The sequence below is a fragment of the Eumetopias jubatus genome, unplaced genomic scaffold (assembly GCF_037043125.1).
Source record: "Eumetopias jubatus isolate StellerSeaLion01/CBP00866 unplaced genomic scaffold, mEumJub1_p1.0 scaffold_7, whole genome shotgun sequence".
NCBI lineage: Eukaryota > Metazoa > Chordata > Mammalia > Carnivora > Otariidae > Eumetopias > Eumetopias jubatus.
Genome location: NW_028274813.1, coordinates 134,684,099 through 134,702,940, shown reverse-complemented (window position 1 = coordinate 134,702,940; position 18,842 = coordinate 134,684,099). Strand labels below are relative to the sequence as shown.

At 43.9% G+C, this 18,842-nt stretch overlaps 1 protein-coding gene and 1 long non-coding RNA gene across 2 annotated transcripts in view; one reads left to right on the top strand and one right to left on the bottom strand.

The window, feature by feature from the left end:
- The window catches only part of IGF1R (insulin like growth factor 1 receptor), a 289,241-nt gene that overhangs the window by 200,795 nt on the left and 69,604 nt on the right, over window positions 1-18,842 (top strand). The gene's annotated exons all lie outside the window — the stretch shown is intronic.
- On the bottom strand, window positions 5,519-8,914 carry LOC114223794 (uncharacterized). The gene is made up of 2 exons (XR_003612242.2): window positions 8,604-8,914; window positions 5,519-6,872 (listed from the first exon to the last, which is right to left on the bottom strand). It is a non-coding gene; the product is annotated as an uncharacterized LOC114223794 (long non-coding RNA).

The following is an 18,842-nucleotide window of genomic DNA, read 5'->3' as shown; positions in this document are numbered from 1 at the left end:
CTTTCTCTCTCTCTCCCCCTCCCTGCATCCATGTCTCTGTTTCTTTCTCTCTCATAATATGACAGTTGCTGGAAGAATTAAAATGAGTAGAACCCATTTATCCACATGGGAGCCACTTGTAGTGGTCAAAAAACATTTTCAAAAGGCATGCAATCCCCACTTCTGTGGGGATTAGGGGACTAGACCAGTCCTCAGCACCTAGTGTAATGACACAGGATTTTAGATGGGTCCCCCATATTTCATGTTAAGATAAATATGCTTGAAGAGGCTTTCCCAGTCAGCTTGGTATGGTTCTTCTCTCCCCTAGTGTTAGCTCCCACTCCTGGTCTTTCTCCTTGGCCCACACTGACCCTGCTAGGGAGACTCCTCCATTCACTCCACTTCCAGTGCTTCTGTACCTCTGTTTTATGAGTTCTCTTGGGCCTCTCCAGCAGTCCCTCCTTCTAGGGGATACCAGCTTTCCACCCTCAACTCCACTGGACACCTCACCATTGTCACAGGCTCTGCAAACCAACTTTATTTTGATTTGGGAGGCAACGAGGTATAACAGAACCTGGATCTCGGAATGAAGCCCACTGGCATCCATGTGCCCCCTTGGCCCCCTGACCTTGGCCGAGTCAGCCCAGCCACAGAGCCTAAATCTCCTGCCTGCAGAAAGGAGTTTGTATGGATTCGGTCGGTGCATTCTCAGTGCAAAGCAGGGGCTTACTCCGCGCCACCTTCCTCCCTTTCAGTATTACTGCTTCTGTGTGGCACAGGTCGTTACAAGGGCTGACAGCAAATTTCTCATGTTCTCTTGCACACCCTGCCATGCTGGGAACACCCGAGCAAAAATGGTGGCTTTCACACTTTCATTTTTGGCCTCAATTTTCTATTATTCCCCAATGAGGATCATTTCATTTGAGACCAGTATCTGGGGGGAGAAAAAAAGTAGATCAAGCTTTTCAGATGAGATTTTAGTGCAGTCCTGACAAACTCTTTCTATTGCCTTCGCTACCACATAGTGGCGGTTCCAGAAACTGTAAGGCTTGCGAGTGCTGGGCAATTGCTGCCAGTGGAGTGAAGATTTTGCTGTTGAAGGAATTTGATCCCTTTTCTGCATAACCCAAAGAAAGCAGAAGCCCACATTATCTGTAGCAGATGACAGAGTGTATGTCCGGTTCAGAAAAAGACATTTCTCACTACATTTTCAAGCAACAAGGCAGACTTGCTGCAGGACTCTAGGAGAGTCCTATGCAGTGTCCTGGTGTCCATTTTGTTGTTTTCTTTTTGCATTCCTCAACCATCTTACTTCCTACTTCCACCCCATTGGAGGATATTTCAAAGATAAATGAAATGTTAGGCAGTATGTCGGAATGGATAAGGCCCTCGACATGCACACCTGGTCCTCTACCAGCCTCATTTACCCTCTAGCAACAACACTGCTCTAGGAATCATCTATAAAAAATAGAGATTTGCCTTGCCTCCAAATTAGGGGTTTACCTTACATATGAAACTCCGTCAGGGACTTTGTCCGTGAGGGCAGGGTCGTTAGTAACTGGTTCAAGTGGAAAGCACACAAAGTTAAGTCCCTCATTCAGAGTGAGATTTTGGAGTTACCAATGATTGATTGGCATATATCCTGGTAGCTCAGGAGTCTGTTCAGTTGATGGCTATGCTATGCTTCCTTTATCTTTATGAACTTTCTAATGACTTTCAGTTTTTAACTTTGCATTTTGAAATCATTTCAGACTTTAAAAAATGTACAGAAATACCACGAGTTTCTGAACACCGTTCACCCAACTTCCCCAGACGTCAACAGCTTCCTTAACCACCATAGGTCTATCAAAACCGTAATGTTAACACTGACACAGTACTATGAATTTCCAGACTGGGTGCAGATTCCATGGGTTTTCTCCACTGATGTCCTTTTTCTGGCCCTACATCCAACAGAGGATCCCACCTCACATTTGTTGTCCAATCTCTTCAGTTCCCTTGACTCGAGGACATTTTCTTCAGTCTTCCTTGGTAGCTTTTACCACCTTCACATTTTTGAAGAGCATGGACCGGTTATTTTGTAGAATGTCCTTCTCTTTGTGTTTGCTTGTGATTAATTATAGCAAGACTTATGGTTTTAGCAAGACGATCCTGGAAGTGCCCCCGTGCCCTTCCCAGGGCATCCTATCAGGGGACACACGATGCCCGAATGTTTCATTTCTGATGCTGTTAATTTTGATCCGTTGGTTAAGGTGGTCTCTGCAAGTGCCTCCGCTGTTACAGCTCTTAACCTTGGTAATTAGGAAGCATCCTGCAGGGGTAGACACTTGAGACTACCCTGTTCATACTGCTCCTCATTATTCTTTCACCTCCTAATTTTAACATCCATTACTGTGGTGTTTGCCAAATGGCGATTTTTCTATTTCTGTTTTCTACACTTAGTAATTGGAATTCTACTCGGAGGACTCCATGTATTTTTAAAATGAGGAACATAAAACTTTTTAAATAGCAGTGGCAGCTCCACTTTTTCTGGGAGGACAATTATGAATGACATGAAGCAGAAAAATATGCAGAAGCCTGAGAAATCTCAAATATGAATGTTATTCAAGATGCCGTTGCCATATTTATTTCCCTTCAGAGGAGGTGAAGTAGAGGGAGGGAGATCTCAACTGCCCCCAAAAAAGTCCCATTAGTTTTGGTCCTGGCTGCAAGTGTCTCTTGCTTTTGAGGACTAAGAGAGAGAACACAGTTGGAAGACTCTCTGGAGCACAGCCCTGAATGTTCTGGATGAGTTAGGAAGGCTTACGCCACCATAAGAACTTTAATTAATAGTATGAAATTTTATCTCTGAGCTTTTTAAGCTCTAACTGAAAGGAGTGCTCAAGATACGGTTTCCTTCTTTTAGAATATTCACTGTTACTGACATGGCAAACAATTTGGAGGAACCCCCCCCTTTAATTAAATTTCAGCAGCCCCAAATCAGATTCGTGTGAAGAAATCATTAGTTTGAATTCTTTATCACCAAAAGATTAAACTTACTCTCTACTCTTAGAGGTTTTTTCTTTTTTTAATTGGGCTATTTTATTCTCTGATTGTGATCCTACCAATGTGATTTTCTTTAAATATTCTTTTTATTTATACCTGAAAAGGATGAAAAAGTATATATATTCCTCAACTATATAATACTTTATCAAAGCTCGCACATCTATTTGAAAGAATTGTGAATGGCTACATTTTTAAATATCCTACAGTGCATTCCCAGTTTGTAATTTTATCATCACACTCAGGCAAGATCACACTCGGTACGCTAAATTCCTGTGGCCCTCTTTTTTTTTCCCCTCACTGCTGTTTGTAACTCCTCACGAATTAAATTTTAGGGGCTTGAAATGTTAACTGTTACATTAGGAAAAGGAAAAAGAACCTCACACACCCCAAACTCTATGTAGAGGCTCGTCAGATTCGGCCAGGGCACTCACATTTACCAGAGCACGTAGGACTTTTGACCGTAGAACTCATGGTTATGAATTAAGTAGGACGCTACGAACGGCTTTTAAAGGTGTGGCTGCAGAAAACTCGGGATTCCGAGGACTGAGCTGCTTTCGTGTTTGCAGTGCCTTGGCGAACGTTTTAAAGTTGGCGGCAGAGCAGAGCGAGCTAGGTAACATTTATGCGAGTGTTCTTTCTAGCCCCCAAGCCCAGTGCTGGAAAAAGTTCCAGCACATCCGTTAAAAGTTACAGCACGTGCTCGTGCGGCCCGGGTTCCGGAACGGCGCCGCCGCCACCGCCGCCGCCACCGCGCGGCCGACCCTCGTGGCGCCCGCGGCAGGCCAGGCAGGCGGAAGGCGGGGCTCGGCAGGCGGAAGGCGGGGCTCGGCAGGCGCGTGCCCGCGCGGGGAGGGCTGGCCGGCCACGTGACCGCGCTCCGGCCACGCCCGCTGCCACCTCACGTGGTCTCTGGACACCATGTGCGAGAGTGGATGGAAAAGGGAGCGGCCGGGTGTGGCGTTCGGGTTTCGGAAGACATGAGCTTCCTGATTTTTTTTTTTTTTTTTTTTACCCCTTTCTGATTCTTTAATCCCAATAGGCAAAAATGCCAAAAGCATTTCTCATTTATTTCCGATCATGTCATCTAATCCCCTTGGTGGCTCAAGTTTCTTTATGGGAACGTGGTTTCCATCTCGGGGAGTCGATCCCACAGTGCCGGAGCCACGCTGCCTCCCCTGGGACGGGGATGGCTTGGGTTTCCCGAATGTCGATGATCCATTTTATTGCAGGAAAGTAAGGCATTCTAAACCGTTTCGCTACAGATCCTAGTTTCTTCTTAGCGTTAATTCAGTTTTGATGGAAAACCAGCCTTCCTAAAGTTGTAGGAAGAGGGTGCTCCAACCTCCCACTTCCGCGGCATTGTTGCCGCTTTCGCGCAGGAGGCGGCTCATGGAGTAAAGAACTTGCGTGGGTCCCTCCACATTTGTTGATCCTGTACTTGATCCTGTACTTGTGAGCCGTGCATAATGTGAAAGGAAAATGAAAGATGTAAATAGGTTTGTAAAAAAGACACATTAATATGGAAGAAGGGCGTGCATTCTCAAATTGAACTTGGGTCTTATTGTTCCCAGCTAACACCCAATTACGTCCTGCTGTCGGATTCCGGGCCATATCAAAACCGCCTAGGATGCTCACGCCATCCGCGGGAAGGTGACGCCGTCCCCCACCGCCACGACACAGACACAAGCACCCTCTAAATTTCCTGGCACCCGATAAAAGCAGATCCTAATTTAAATCTTCGGCACACTCATTTCTTCCCATTTCGCGTGGGAAGTTGAGGTTCTCTTCGGTTTACTTTCTATTCGCCTTCATTAAAATGCGGTAAAGCGAAAGGAGTTTATTAATGGAGATCCCAGTATATAGAGAGAATTTATTGAAAAGAAGAAGGGCTGGAAAGATAAAACCTCGTCTTAAAAATCAGAAACAGACCCTCGTTATTATTAATAACTTTGAAAATGGAAATCCAACGTTAGATAAATTATTTCAGCATAGTTTTGGGGACCAGACATTCGGTAGGTAACTCTGTGTCTGGTCATCAATTATAGTGATTTCCTTGCATCAGCTCCAGAAGATCAGAATATTCATGAGCTTTCTGGTCTGACTCAGACCTTCAGGAGCCATGAAATTTTCCTGTTGGGATGAGAGGAAGTGCTGTCGGTGGTTTTGGCTGCTGAATGAAACCAGAAATAGATAAGCAAGGCGGAGGGGTGATGTCCATTTGTTTGGTTCTATCATTCTGCTTTTAATTTGTGAAAGTTAGGGTTTTAAAAATCATATTAAACCTGTGATCCTTTTTAGAATTCACTGAGTATGTTGAGGAAGTGGTTTTGTTTTTGTGAGTTTGTTTAAACAAATGACTGAGGTTTTTGTTTTTCGCTGTGTCTGGCCAAGCAGCATTGCTACACTTTTTTTAAATTCATGAAAAACTGACCAGTGAGTCTGTTCTTTAGCACTCCTCTCCTTTTGTGATGGGAAGACAAGGAGGCAGACACCAATGGCGCCTCTCACAATGGAGGTTTGTTTGTTTATTTTTTAATTTAATGGAGGGATTGTAGATGGCTTAAAATTTCCTTGTGCCAGGACAGAGAAGGGAGGGGGGTGGGAGAATAATTAGCCCATTCTAAACAACTTTAGCAATAGATGATCCATAGGCATTAACTTTCGGCAGCAACAGAAGCCTCTTTCTGGACCTCAACCTGTGATGTTTTAAACAAGTTTGATCTTGTTTAATTAAAATTTTTCTTAAAGGCAAAAATGCACGGAGGTCATTTTTTTTTTTATTTTCAGTTATGTACTAATAAAGATGGCAATTTATAATTTTCTGTTGAAATACGTGGGAAGCCCATCCCTCACCCCCAGTCCCTGAAACACCAGGGCTCCCTTGCCTGTTCTAAGAGCCCCTTCTCAGGCACTCCTGCCTTGCACACACCCTCCCATTCCGTGGTCCACTCAGCTGGGAGTATCCTTGTCCTCCTGATGTGTATCTTTTAGGACATGAATCTTTACCTTGAATTATTTATCTGTATGTACAGTGCCCGGCATTGTCTTCCAGACAGGTGCGTCCAGGTGTTAAATAAACAAATATTTAATCCAGAAGAATTTACAAAAAGAAGAGCTCTTGTATTTTTTTTAAAGCCATTGTTATTAAACACTGTGTGTGGAGTGGTGCGAATTCTGTGCTCTCCTAATTTGTGTGAATTATGCCATTTAAAGTAGAAATAATTGAGAAATATTTTAATGTTAGGTTAGGCACAGGAGTGAAGTTCCCACTTTTTTATGTCGTCAAATTCATTGCTTTTTGGTCCTTTGGGATGATGCCACATAACCCTGACCAATCTTTAAGGCACAGAAATGAGCCTCATGTGGTCTTAGAGTCGAGCTACTGGTATCTGGTACTTGTCTTCTGCTTATCATCTGTCTCCCTGGTAAGTCACAGCCTCTTTGGTCCTCCGTCTCCTCATCAGTGAAATACTGCTGATTCTTTTCTCTGACTTATGAGAGTAGGTTATGAGAATTATGGTAAAACAGTCTGTGACAGGTGCATATGCGCTGTACCATACTGGATGGAAACATGGATCCTGGAGTTCTCTCGCTTGGTTGGAATTTCTACCTCTGCCTCCTTCAAGCCATGTGACTCAGGCAAGCCCCTCTCTCTCTACCTCAGGCTCTGGTTCAGAGGATGGGAAAATAGGCTCTCCTCCTTGTATTTGTGGAGTTTAAATCAGACAGTGCATGCCAAGTACATGTAGCAGTGAGTGTCCCGTATATGGTAGGTGCCTTAGTATAGCGATAACAAACATTCATTGTTTTTCTTCCCATCTAGTACCTTCAGCTTTTACTTCTGTCCAAGCCTTGAGAGAGAGAGAGAGAGAGAGAATTGTTACATTAAAAAAGTTTTAGTCTGCCCAAAAGCAAGTATGACCTGAAAGAAGGCCGGGGCTTGGTGTTGGTCAGATGATTTCTTTGGTTATTCTCGGGGAAAACCAGCCAAGCAATGAAGTCAGAGGACTATGGTTCATTTTATTCTTCATCACCCAAAAGTAGCTTCTGTGATTTTTCTCATTTTTTTCTCCTTTTTAGGACGGGGCAAGGAGAGTAGTTTTTCATATTACTCTTGTCATCATTGGTATTTATCTAATAACAATTCACTATCAGAACATAGAAAGTACTTATCCTACAGAAAACTCCCTTCTGTTACTCACTTATTTGCTTTCAATTTATACTTTGTCTAATGCCAAAGAGAATCTGAGGCAGATTCCAATTAAAAACAAAAGAACAAAACAATAAAAGCCTGAATGACATGGGACCTGAACAGCAAAGTCAGCAAGATAACCAACCAAACCATGCTAGAAGGACGATTAGTCTTGGAATCTGGTTCCTCTGGGATTCTTCGCAGCAAGAATTTCCCCAAGGCAAAGAGGAAATACAGTAAAATTTGCCTGGGTCTACATACAAAACACCCATACACATTTTATATAAAATTCAAGGTATTTGCTTTTGGAAAGTTTGCAGAAGTAGTAGTCCAGGGTTAAAGTAGCATCTGACTCCACCAGTAATTGTAAGACACTCTGGAAGGAGCTGTGAGCCAAATAAAAATAAGGAATGGTACCCCTGTCCTTGAAGAGCTTACAGTTGTGTAGGAAACCATGAGTCATGGAACCATTATACACTAAGCAGCCACAGTGGACCAGGTTCTGGGCATGGCCCTGGGAACACAGTGAGGAAAAAAACAGAGGATTCCTGCTCCGGTGCCTTGTGCACCAGTAGAAGAAAGAGAGGCATTAAACATAATTAAATCCCTTTAAAAAAAAAAAAAAATCACACTTGGTGATACCTAACCAGGTTAAACTCACAGCCCTGAGATTAAGACCTGAGCTGAGATCAAGAGTCAGACACTCAACTGACTGAGCCACCCAGGCGCCCCAAGTCTTATTTTTTTAATTGTGGTAAAATACATATGTCATAAAATTTAACATCTTAACCATTTTTAAATATACGGTTCAGTGGCACTAAGTACGTTCCCATTGTGCAACCATCACCACCATCCATCTCCAGAACTCTTTTCATCTTGCACAACTGAAACTTTGTATCTATTAAATAATAACTCCTCCTCCCCCACCCCTCCAGCAAAAAAAAAAAAAAAAAAACAACTTTGTGAATGCGGTCAGTGCTTTGAGGGAGATGAAGAGGACCCTGTGATATAAAATGATGGGATGGCAGGAAGGGCTCCCACCCAGAGGTGGTGATGAGGAGAGGCCTTTGGGGGTGAAGACAGTCACCCAGCACTAAAGGCTGGGGAGGCAGATCAAGAGTGGAAAGAAGCATAAGCCAGGCAGAAGGAACAGCATGTGTGATGGCTCAGCGTCATGGCACAGTCCGCCTTCTCCCAGAAAAAAAAAGAAAAAAAAAAAAAAAAGGAGCCAGTGTGGTTGGAGCTAGGACCAGGAGGGTGAAAAGTTTTCATTTAGCATGTGTATGGATGTTTGTGTATCCTCATCATGATTCAGTAGAATCGTCCTCACCATGTCCTAAACTAACACGGTCCGTCTGCAGCTTTTTAGTAACCTGGCGCACAAACTCACCGCGGCTTCTCAGAACTCCAGGCAGTGCCTGCAGCAGGAATTCTCAAAAATCCTTCCTGGCTGGCTGAACAAGTGCATCTTTCTTGATACAGGCCCAGAGTGGGGAGGTCTGAGAAGAGCAGGTGGTCGGCATACTCCTCGCAGCCCGCTTCCCATCCCAGTGGCCTGGAGCGGTGGCGTCAGGATGAGGGAATGTCCGTGTGGCACGGGCCCCCAGGATCATTTTGGGTGTGTGTAAAGCAAGAGCAGTGGGTTCTAGATAGGGAGGTGCAGGTGGCATGAGAACTGGACAGTCTGACGGCTGCTCTAGCCAGCTGGCTGTCCGTCTCCTCCCCACAAGGAGGAGCCAGCCTGGGGTGCCTGTGCACAGAGCCAAGGTTTTTTTCAAACAGCTTTGCACATGTTCTCGGTTGCAACTCAGAGGTCTAACCCGTGGATCCTGCAAGAGATTCCTTTGACCTGAAAAATCGTAATGGCAGTTAGTTTTACTTAGCTCTCAAGCCGGCCTCTGAGTGGTTCCTGTAGAACTCCTAAATTTGAGTAGCCTATGAACTTGACAGCAGAAACTAGTGGGAGAGACCTTTTGAATTGTTTGAACACTGTCCATTTATTAGAGCATTGATGACAGTTGGTGATACCTAACCCAAATTTTGGCAGCACCATGTTAGTCTCCCTGCCACCTTAGCCCAGTAATGAACAAGGGAAGTGCTTCTTTACTTCTTTATTGTTTGTAGTGAGTTGTTTCATTACCCTAGAGAAAGGAAGCTTGTAGTTACCTTTGCTGCAGAGAACCTTCATCTCACCCATGTAAAAGGTGAATAAAGTTATTTAGGAGAAAATTGTGTTGGGAATTTTTTTTGTCTTTTTGAAGAGCTGAGTGAAGTCTTTGGAAACACAGAAAATTCTTTTTCTCGTCTAGAAAGAGCTTACTGCCTGATGGAAGTTGAAGGTTTTAACTTCTATGCTGTGAAGCCTTTCTTGGCAGGCTTTAGAAAGTAATCTGCCCCTGGCTTTCCCCAAACCTCCCCATCCTCCCGCCTGCAGCTTGAGGACCCTTCAAAATAGTAACCAAAATTATAACCAACCTTCAGATGATGATGTCTTGGGTAGGTTACTGCCCACCTTGCACTAAGTGAGGATTATTTCGGAGCAAATGTATTTACAAACAGCACTAAAAAACTGGAATTAGAATGCCAAGCCAATCTGAAATTTATAATATTTTTATTTGTTTAAGCAGAGATGAAATCTGAAATATTTTAGAATCCTGTCTCTTGGTTTTCTTTTCTTTTTCTTTCTTAGCCATGTAACTCTCCCCCTGAAATGAAGTCTTGTGTGTGTCCCAATATACAAAACCAATCAGGGACATGGCTCTTGGTCTCTCCCTTTGCCCTTCGCAGCATGTGATGGCCCATAAGGCACCTCCAGGGGCGTTAGATAGAGGCCACTGGGTCACAGAGTGAGACTAGTTATCTCTCACCCCATGCACACATCAGCTGAGCAGGCAAAATGGTTGGCAGAGCCAGGACTAGAACCCTAGAACCTTAAAATCCAGTCTAAGGATCAAATAATAATAGCTAATATTTACAGAGGGTCCATGACATGCCAAGAAAAATATTCCATATAGTTACATGGTTTATCACTGGTAGCACAGGTGGTATTATCTGTCTTATACGTACACAGAGGAAACCGAGTCCCTTTGTCACACAGCAGAGCTGGGTGACATAAACTCCCTTCTGTCTCACCCCGGAGTCCCCATTCTCCTCTAATGGGAACACTGCCTGCTTTCTCATGCCATGTCTTTAAAACGGAAGATGAACTTAAGCATCTCAAGATTTTAAACGCTTGTCTCTCCCTAAAACTACTTTTTCTTTTTAAAAGTAGACAGACAGACATGACTTGGGCCCATAAAAATGTGGCCAGGGTGGCACATAAATTGGCATAGGCTATTTCTAAATTGTCGCTTTAAATTTTGCCAGCACAGCTTCTAGGCTGGTAGTTTTGTTTGCTTTTTAATATAGTTTTGATGCTGTTTATGTGCGGAGGAATGCTACCGTTCCTCCTCCTTGAAGGCAAGCCTGGGGTATCCAGGGCCACATCAGAGGATGTGCACCTAGAAGGCGGTGGGAGGGAAGGAGGTAAATGATAGGGTTTGAGGGCTTGTTGATTTTTTGCATATCTCCCAAACATGTATTCATGTGTTCATACGGCAGCTAAGACACCTTAGCGTTTCCCACTTTTTCCTGTTTGTTCTTTCTCCAGTCTCCTTGCTACTTCTTTCAAAATTATCTCTAGTAAACCCTAAGACCCAATTAAAGACTTATCTTTAGGTAAATTGATTCCTACGCATGATGACCATCATTGTCCAGTGTAAGATTTGGAGGACAATCCCAGATAAAGGAAATAGGATCACTGTCTGTTTTCCCCGGTTATTTAACATGTGTGCCAATTTGCAGATTGTTTGTATTAATCAAAAAAGCAAAACATGCCCCTCCCAAAGGGACAAAGACACGTGTCCCCTGCACCTCTGCCCCCGAATGCACCGTGAGACTTGAAAGTGAGCCAGGATTTGAAAATACTGGATTGGGATAATGTTATTTTTTTAAACACCTGGCTAATTTAATACAAAGTGTTTACACTTCATTTTGCTGGCAGTGGATGTATTCTGTAGGTGGTGGAAGATTTCCTGTAAGTTTTGCAAGTTCCAAGGGAGGAGAGTTGCAATATGTACCCTCTGTGGTCACAGCCTCATGAAGGGTGATTTCTTAATCCCCTATTGTTACATGTGTAGGTGAACGGTGGGTATTGCAGAAGGTGTACTTTCAACCCCTGGACCGTTGCAAGTTCACGGTCACACTAATGAAAATAAGTAGGAGTGGTCTTTTCAGGAATTTTAAATCTTGAGTCTTGCAGAAAGATCATCTTTTCCCTAAATGTGTGCCCCGGTCAGAATTGCCGGCTACAATACCTCGTGGGTGAAGCGGATATTTTGAGCATGACTGAGCTTATTAAGAGCCAGAGGCACTTCCTCTACTGGGGTTTAGAAATTTCAAAGGATGGGGGTTGGGGTGGAGGAATTATGGCAGGCACTACAGAGAGGGCAGGAGGATGGAAGCAACAGGTTCCAAATGTATGGGCTGTGCTCCTGCAGAGCACAGGGTGCGGTGGGAATGTGAATTTAGAGGAAGATAAGGTCTGCCCATCTGCAGCAGGAAGAAGTGTGTGTGTGTGGGGGGGGATGTAGGCACTGTTATTTAGATGGGGGTGAGGGGTACAATAGAGGTAGGAGTGCATTTAATAGGCTTTACTTAGACCACGAGAGGTAAATTTGTGGAGTGGGGACAGGTGCAGTTGGAAGGAAAATACCTTGAATAGGCAGGTTCAGAATTGGAAAATGGGGGGAAATAACCCATCTCAAAATTTACAACCTCGGGGCACCCAGCCGGCTCAGTCGGTGAAGCGGGCGCCTCTTGGTCTCGAGGTTGTGAGTTCGAGCCCCACATTGGGTGTAGAGATTACTTTTTAAAAAAAAAAATTTGCCAACCGTGCCAAAGGGGATGTGTGAGTGGGTTGTCCTGAAAGGAGTCTTGTGGTCTTAGAGGTCTGAGAGATGCCTCTCTTTGCAGGAGAGTAGGGGGCCGGGAACAGCACATCACGGTATGGCAGGGGCCCTGGGCTTGGAGCTCTGGAGACCCGGGTACCGGGCCCAGCTCTCCTGTGTGGTGTGACTCTCAGAGCTTCAGCTGTCTGCGTTTCCTTTTCTGTGCATGCCAAGTGAAGGCGAAGACATTCGACTGGATGGCCCGTTCCTAGGTTGCTTTCAGCTCCAGACAACGATGTCTCTCTCCTTGGGGCTTTCATCTCCTTTCAGAGATGCTCCCAGCTAGGCAATGAAGCATGACAAAGGCAGGCAGCCCCGCTCGGTGGTGGAGTGTGGCCTTAGGTGAGAGGTCCTCTTGGGTGAATGGGAAACCAAGAAGCCTTTTCCTTCTTCAGGGCACTCCACTTAGCAAGCATTGCACAGAGCCTGGCTCAAGCTGCAGTGAACGAATGCTGACTTCAGTCTTTACCCTGGGTTTCAGGTCACTCTGATTGTTTGCAAAACATGTTCTTTTTTTGTCCCTTGCCAGTACTTGTTCTCTCTGTGAGTAAGACACAAATAGGTCCGGAGGGATTCTGTGCGCCAATTTGCAGCAGAGCATTGGGGCTCCTGCACCCTGGCCTCCCAGGCCCTCTGCTCAGGATGAGGATGCCCCGGGAACTCAGGAGACAGATGTGACATCAAGTTCAAGGAAGTTACCACGGAGCTTATTCCTTTGAAGGACAAAGAAGAGATAACTCTTTAACGTTTTCAGATCCCTATCTTCAGTTTCTTCAAGTTCAGGGTTTTGGATAGATTTTTGAAGAAGAGCTTTGGGCTTGAGAGTGTTCCTTTTCTTTTCTCTCTTTCTCTTTTTTAAATCAACTTAGCCAGTTTGGGGTTTTCAGTGTTTCGGGAAAGGGTTAAAAAGTTGACTTGTGAAGGACAGTCACGTGTTTGAGAAGTTGCTGTCTTCCTGATCCCTTCATTTTTGCAAGTAAACCTTATACGCTCTCGTGGTATGCCAAACATGTGGCTTTGCGGGCACACTCGTACTCACTGGAGCTTGAGTGCAATTGGACCCCTTTATGTTTATGAACTTTTTGTGCAAATTGCCTCAGTCTTTAGGCCAAGGATGGAAAGAAAGAATGATTCTTGGATGTGGTTCCAAGTTTGGAACCTCATTTGTGTTTTGCACGGTAGAGCTGCCCTGCTTGTTTTTTTTGTTTTGTTTTGTTTTAATAAAATTAGCCCTAAGTGTTCTTCCATCTCTCAAAGAAAATTCCTTCGAAGCCTGAAAATCAGACTGTAGTATATAACAGAGAGAGCTTGGGAGGCAGTGAAAAGATAAAGATGTGGGGTGGGGGAAAATTTGCTCAGACAGGAAGGGGAGAGAGAACCACCTGTCTCCCAGCATATGCTGGGTTTGCTGCCCATCATCCCTTCAACCTGGCCCGCAGTGGTCAGGTCATTTGCCATGATTGACAGGCCCACGAGTGGCAGTGTCTGAAGGGGAAAGCCCCTGAACTTTGCACCCTGCTTTTCAGAGCTAACAGTAGGCCTTGCCATATTTTGCTTCACATTCCAGTTTTCTTAGAACCCTAAGTGATGTTGGACCTGCAGCAATACAATTCACTTTATAATTTGGATAATACTCTGGGAAAAAGCTGACTATCTAAAACCAGAAATGATACTAGATATTTAATGGTTCAGAGATCAAATAGAAATATGCTCTCAGAGGTTTCCTATTTAATTGGAAAAAGCAGAAGGTACCTGGGAGCCCATCTCCGTGGGGTTTTTACAACTGAAACACACTCTTTCAACTAGCATTTTACACATGAGATGCCTATGATGACACTTCAGGTCAACCCAGTTTTATCGATCACTTACCAAAAAAAAAACCATAAGCCAAGAAATTCAACTACGAGGGTTAAAAAAAATTTTTTGAAGTTAGGCGAAGGGGAGTCTTCAACTTGGAATCAACCTTTCCAAAGTATAGAGTCAAGATTTTTCCCCACACTAGGGATTCCTGGGTGGTTCAGTCAGTTAAGCGTCTGCCTTCGGCTCAGGTCATGATCTCAGGGTCCTGGGATCGAGCCCCACATCAGGCTCCCTGCTCAGCGGGGAGTCTGCTTCTGCCTCTGCCTCTGCCCCTCTCCTCCCCCTGCTCCTGCTGTCTCTTTCAAATAAATATATAAAATCTTTAAGAAAAAGATTTTTCCCCACATGAAACTGACAAAAATGATAATTTCCAATAGGACTGGATTTATATCGCCAAGATGGGATTTTAGAACTTTTTAATGCTTTCTGGCAAGGGTGATTAACATTTTTATCAAAACTATTGCCTCCCCCAACCACCACCACCGCCACCACCCACAACCATAAAAAACTAAACAAAATCAAATATAAACCAACGGAATTCTGTGGGAATGACAAGGTATTTTTGGCTTGGGTGTCTTTGTTTTGGTTTTTGTTTTTTTTTTTTTTTTTTAGATTTTGTATGTGTATAATAATCTTTGCGAGGACATCCCAACATTCTACATTTGTATGGTTTTCAAGGCACTTTTGAATCATCAACTACATTAAATGAAAGTTTGATGAATTTTTGTGGGTGTAGGTGTTCTGTGGGTCAGTTGTCTGGGACTGGTCCTCAGAAAGTTTATGTGGTAATTCTGTGAACCAGAAGGTATGATCATCTGAGACACTCGGTTCCCCTTCTTTCCCGATAACAGAGCTTACTGTACTTGGGAAGTCTAGTGAATCTTTTGTGGTTTTTCCACGGTAGTAAAAATACTTTAACTTTGGGAAGCGGGGCCAGCAATCAGATTAGATAATGGAAAAGAATAACGTGGTGTTGTAGCATAACATATGCCCTAAAATAGATGTTTACAAGTCCAAAAGTGCGCCATCGGGAAATAACAGGATCAGAGGAGAAAGAAGCAGAGAAGCTGGAGAGGTAAAATGAGTAAAAGCCTACTGTTAACTACCCATGCTCCTCAGGTAGATTCCGTTACAGAAGGAGGGAGCATTTTTCTCGCTACCTAAAAATTTTTTTTCAAGGCACAGTACTGTGTTTAAAAAGCATATACATCTTTGGGACACCTGGGTGGCTCAGTCGGTTAGGCATCCAACTCTTGATTCCGACTCAGGTCATAATCTCGGGCTTGTGGGATCGAGCCGTGCATCGGGCTCTGCGCTGGGCATGGAGCCTGCTTGGGACACTCTCTCTCCCTCTCCTTCTGTCCCATTCCCTCTCCGCTCTCTCAAAAAAGTAAAAATAAAAAATAAGATGAAAAGCATGTAAATCTTGAAGGGCTCAAATTTAAATAATCAGTAAAAACTTAATCTCCCAAGAAACTGGACCAAAGACATTGAAAGACAGTTAATTCAAGAGGTGCTGCAAATGACCAAGAAATGGGATGGGAGAGGAGGGAGGCAAAAAACCCAACCTCCCTGGCAGCCCCAGAACTTAGATGAGATACCTATTTCCCCTTCTGACATTAGGAAAGAAAGAAAAATTTCTTTAGGGGTTTAGGGGCAATTTTCCCTTTCCTTTTACAAGATGTGCCACTTTTGAGGCTGTCTCAAAGAATGTGCTAGGGTCTCTGGAAGCATTTTCCAAAAGAGGACCCTGAGAGGACTTTGCAAAATTGTGACGTCTTCAACTAGGTGTGTGTCCTCCCAAGGAGGCAGCTTTGGAAGAGCTGTCCTTGCTCACTTGTTCCACACCTGTGAGGAAGCTGCACCATGATGCATAGGCATATACAGGTGTGCATGTACACATGTAAATTCCACACATACTGTAGAAATCTACCTCCACAGGTACTTCATGCATTTATCACTGTGTCCTGGTTAAAGGGTTCACTTGTTGGCAAATTTTATCCAAAACATGGCCTGTTGGTCTCTGAAGCATAGTTTCCCTGCAAGTGGTTACATTCAGTGAATTCACTTAAATGATGTTGATGTAGATGTTTATGTATGTGGAAAGGAACTTTTGCATGGGGTGTTGCAGCAGTATACTTTTGGACTGACAGTATCTACCAAAATGAATAGGAAGCAGTGATGTGTGTAACCATAGCTGTATAGCATGGAGCTCCTCACGGGTATGTGCAATAAACAATCTATCAGGAGCATTGATCACTTGGTCAACGCCAGTAGGGCATGCAATTGCCCAGAAATGGGCCCTAACACCAGTTTTAAGAGCTGTAGCCAAAACCACAAAGCTGGAGGCCTCTCCCTCCGAGCTTGGCCTCTGCTTGGACAAAACAGCCCCCAATTTGTCCCTACGGGACACAGGCCTGCCTTGTTAGGAAATCAGCAAAGTTTAGGAGCCCACAATACCTCACATAACTCTGTGTACAGTAACAGGGAGTGGAAATAGGGCTGTAAGCACGAACAACCAGACAAGTTATAAATATAGAATACTCTCTCAATTCCACTTTAGTTAGTCATGGAGGGACAGTGTGAGTTTTATAAACTTATAAGGAATATACAAACAGTTCCAAATTTAAAATAACTTGGAGTAATTTTTAAGTGTGTGAAAAGAGTATTTTTTCCACCCTGTCCATTTAAGCATCTGTGATGGGCAATAGTAAGTGATGGGTATCTTTATGGGCTCATGCCTGGCTGTTGCAGCGCTGGGGAAGGGTTTCAAAAGAATCACCCATTTGACAGTGAAAGACTCACACACACCAAAAAAATGATGGAGGTTGGGGGTGTGAGTTGTTTAAGAGGCAGACACTCAGTGTTCCCACGGGAAGAAGCAGGTATAGGCTGTCTTTGGCACAGTCTTCCAGGCCCCCTGAGGTCTTCCCCCTCTTTTCCTTGATTTTTTTCCCATTGAAACTGTCTCTCCCAAAATTTGTACGTAGGCTTTGAATATGAGTTTATTTTTAAAAAGATTTATTTATTGGGGGTGGGGAAGGGGCAAAGGGAGAGGCAGAGAGAGAATCTTCAGCAGACTCCCCGCTGAGCACAGAGCCTGCTGCTGGGCCTCGATCTCACGGCCCTGAGATCATGACCTGAGCCGAAATCAAGAGTTAGACACTTAACGGACTGAGCCACCGAGGCGCCCCTCAATTTGTACACTTTAAATGGGTGAATTGTGTGTGAGTTATATCTCAATAAAGCTGTTACAAAAAAATGTGTAAAGGAAGAAAAAAAAATCACATAGCCCACAATAACCAAAACCAGCTTAGCCAGAGGAGGATTCCTGATCTGCCTTCTACTCCTCACTTAGTTTTGGTATTCCTTGTGATTTTGCATTGTATCTTTCAACCAATGGATGCTTTCTTTACTCTTCTTACTTGTTAGCACTAGAAATTTTTACTTAGTAATGAAACTATCTGTAACTTTCCTCCTTTTGGGTTTCTTGCTTGCTTTTTTTTTTCTCCCCATTTTCCCCCATGCTCTGCCCAGCACTACTTCTTGGATCTTGGAGACTTAAGTGACCCCATGGGCACTGTCTGTAGATGATTATTTCTTTTGCTCATTAATGAAATATTCACAGATGCATTCAGTAGCCAGTATGAAATGTTTTACCAGACCTCTTGGCTTACCTTGTGTACTAGACAGTGAGGTCTAGTCTTGGAGCTTGACTATTTCTTATTTGTGTAAGCCTTGATTATATGTGTTTATGTGCCTGACCTAGGGGAAGGCATAGAACTGTTTGTTTTTGCTTTTTTTTTTTTTCTTCCTCCTCCATGACCAAATTTTCAGTCTTGCTGAGACAGATGAATGGGTGAAGAAAATGAACTCTGGTTATCTACTCTCATGAGTAAGACTTACTTGGCTGACATGGGTTCTGCAGGTCACGGAGTCTCCCTGGGCCTTGCTGGTCTGGCTTCTTGATAGCACAGTCATGTATATAGAGTTGCATTTGCCCCATAAAACGTGTGCTAACTCAGTGCCTTCCCTGGTAGGAGCTGCTGCTTCCATGTTGCAACTTGAGCAGTGACATTTAATGATAAACCAGACAGGGCTCAGCCTTGCAAACTTGTGCTGGAAAAAAGGTCCTTGAGGGTTCTATTTGCTATAACTCAATAAACAAAGAAGGCTTAGTGGGCGCACCTTATCTCCTTAATATCACCTGGATGCTTGCCCCTTTTCCAGCGTGTCATGTTTCATGGATTGTGTCCTTCCTTCTGACTGTTACACCTCAGGGAGGGAAAAAGGGTGCTAGGACTTGTGATTTATTTATTATTTTTCCTGATGGATGCATGCTTAAAAAGAAAAGTGGCATGAGAAGGACACCTTCGCCCTTTCCTTATAGACGACACAGACCAGCTGAAACATCATGCCACCGCAGGACAGAGTAGGTAAAGAGGCTGCCACCCCCCGTCCGGCAGATCTAGGTTTCAAGCCCACGTTTACAGCTTAACAATGATTAAAGTGGACCGTTAATAGCCCTCAACAATGATTAAATCTCTGTGCCTCCATTCAGTCATTTACAAGTGAGGATGATGATACCCCGTGTGATTGCTAGGAAGATTCCATTAATGTATATAAGGTACTGAATGGGTTGTCAGGCATGTGGAAAATGCTCCCAGGAACGTTAACTTTATGTTAACAGAGAGACCTGTATTCAGATCAAAGTTGCATCCATATAGGAGCGACCCAAACCGTTACTGTGAAAAAGAAGACAGGAGTTTTCGGCAATGAGA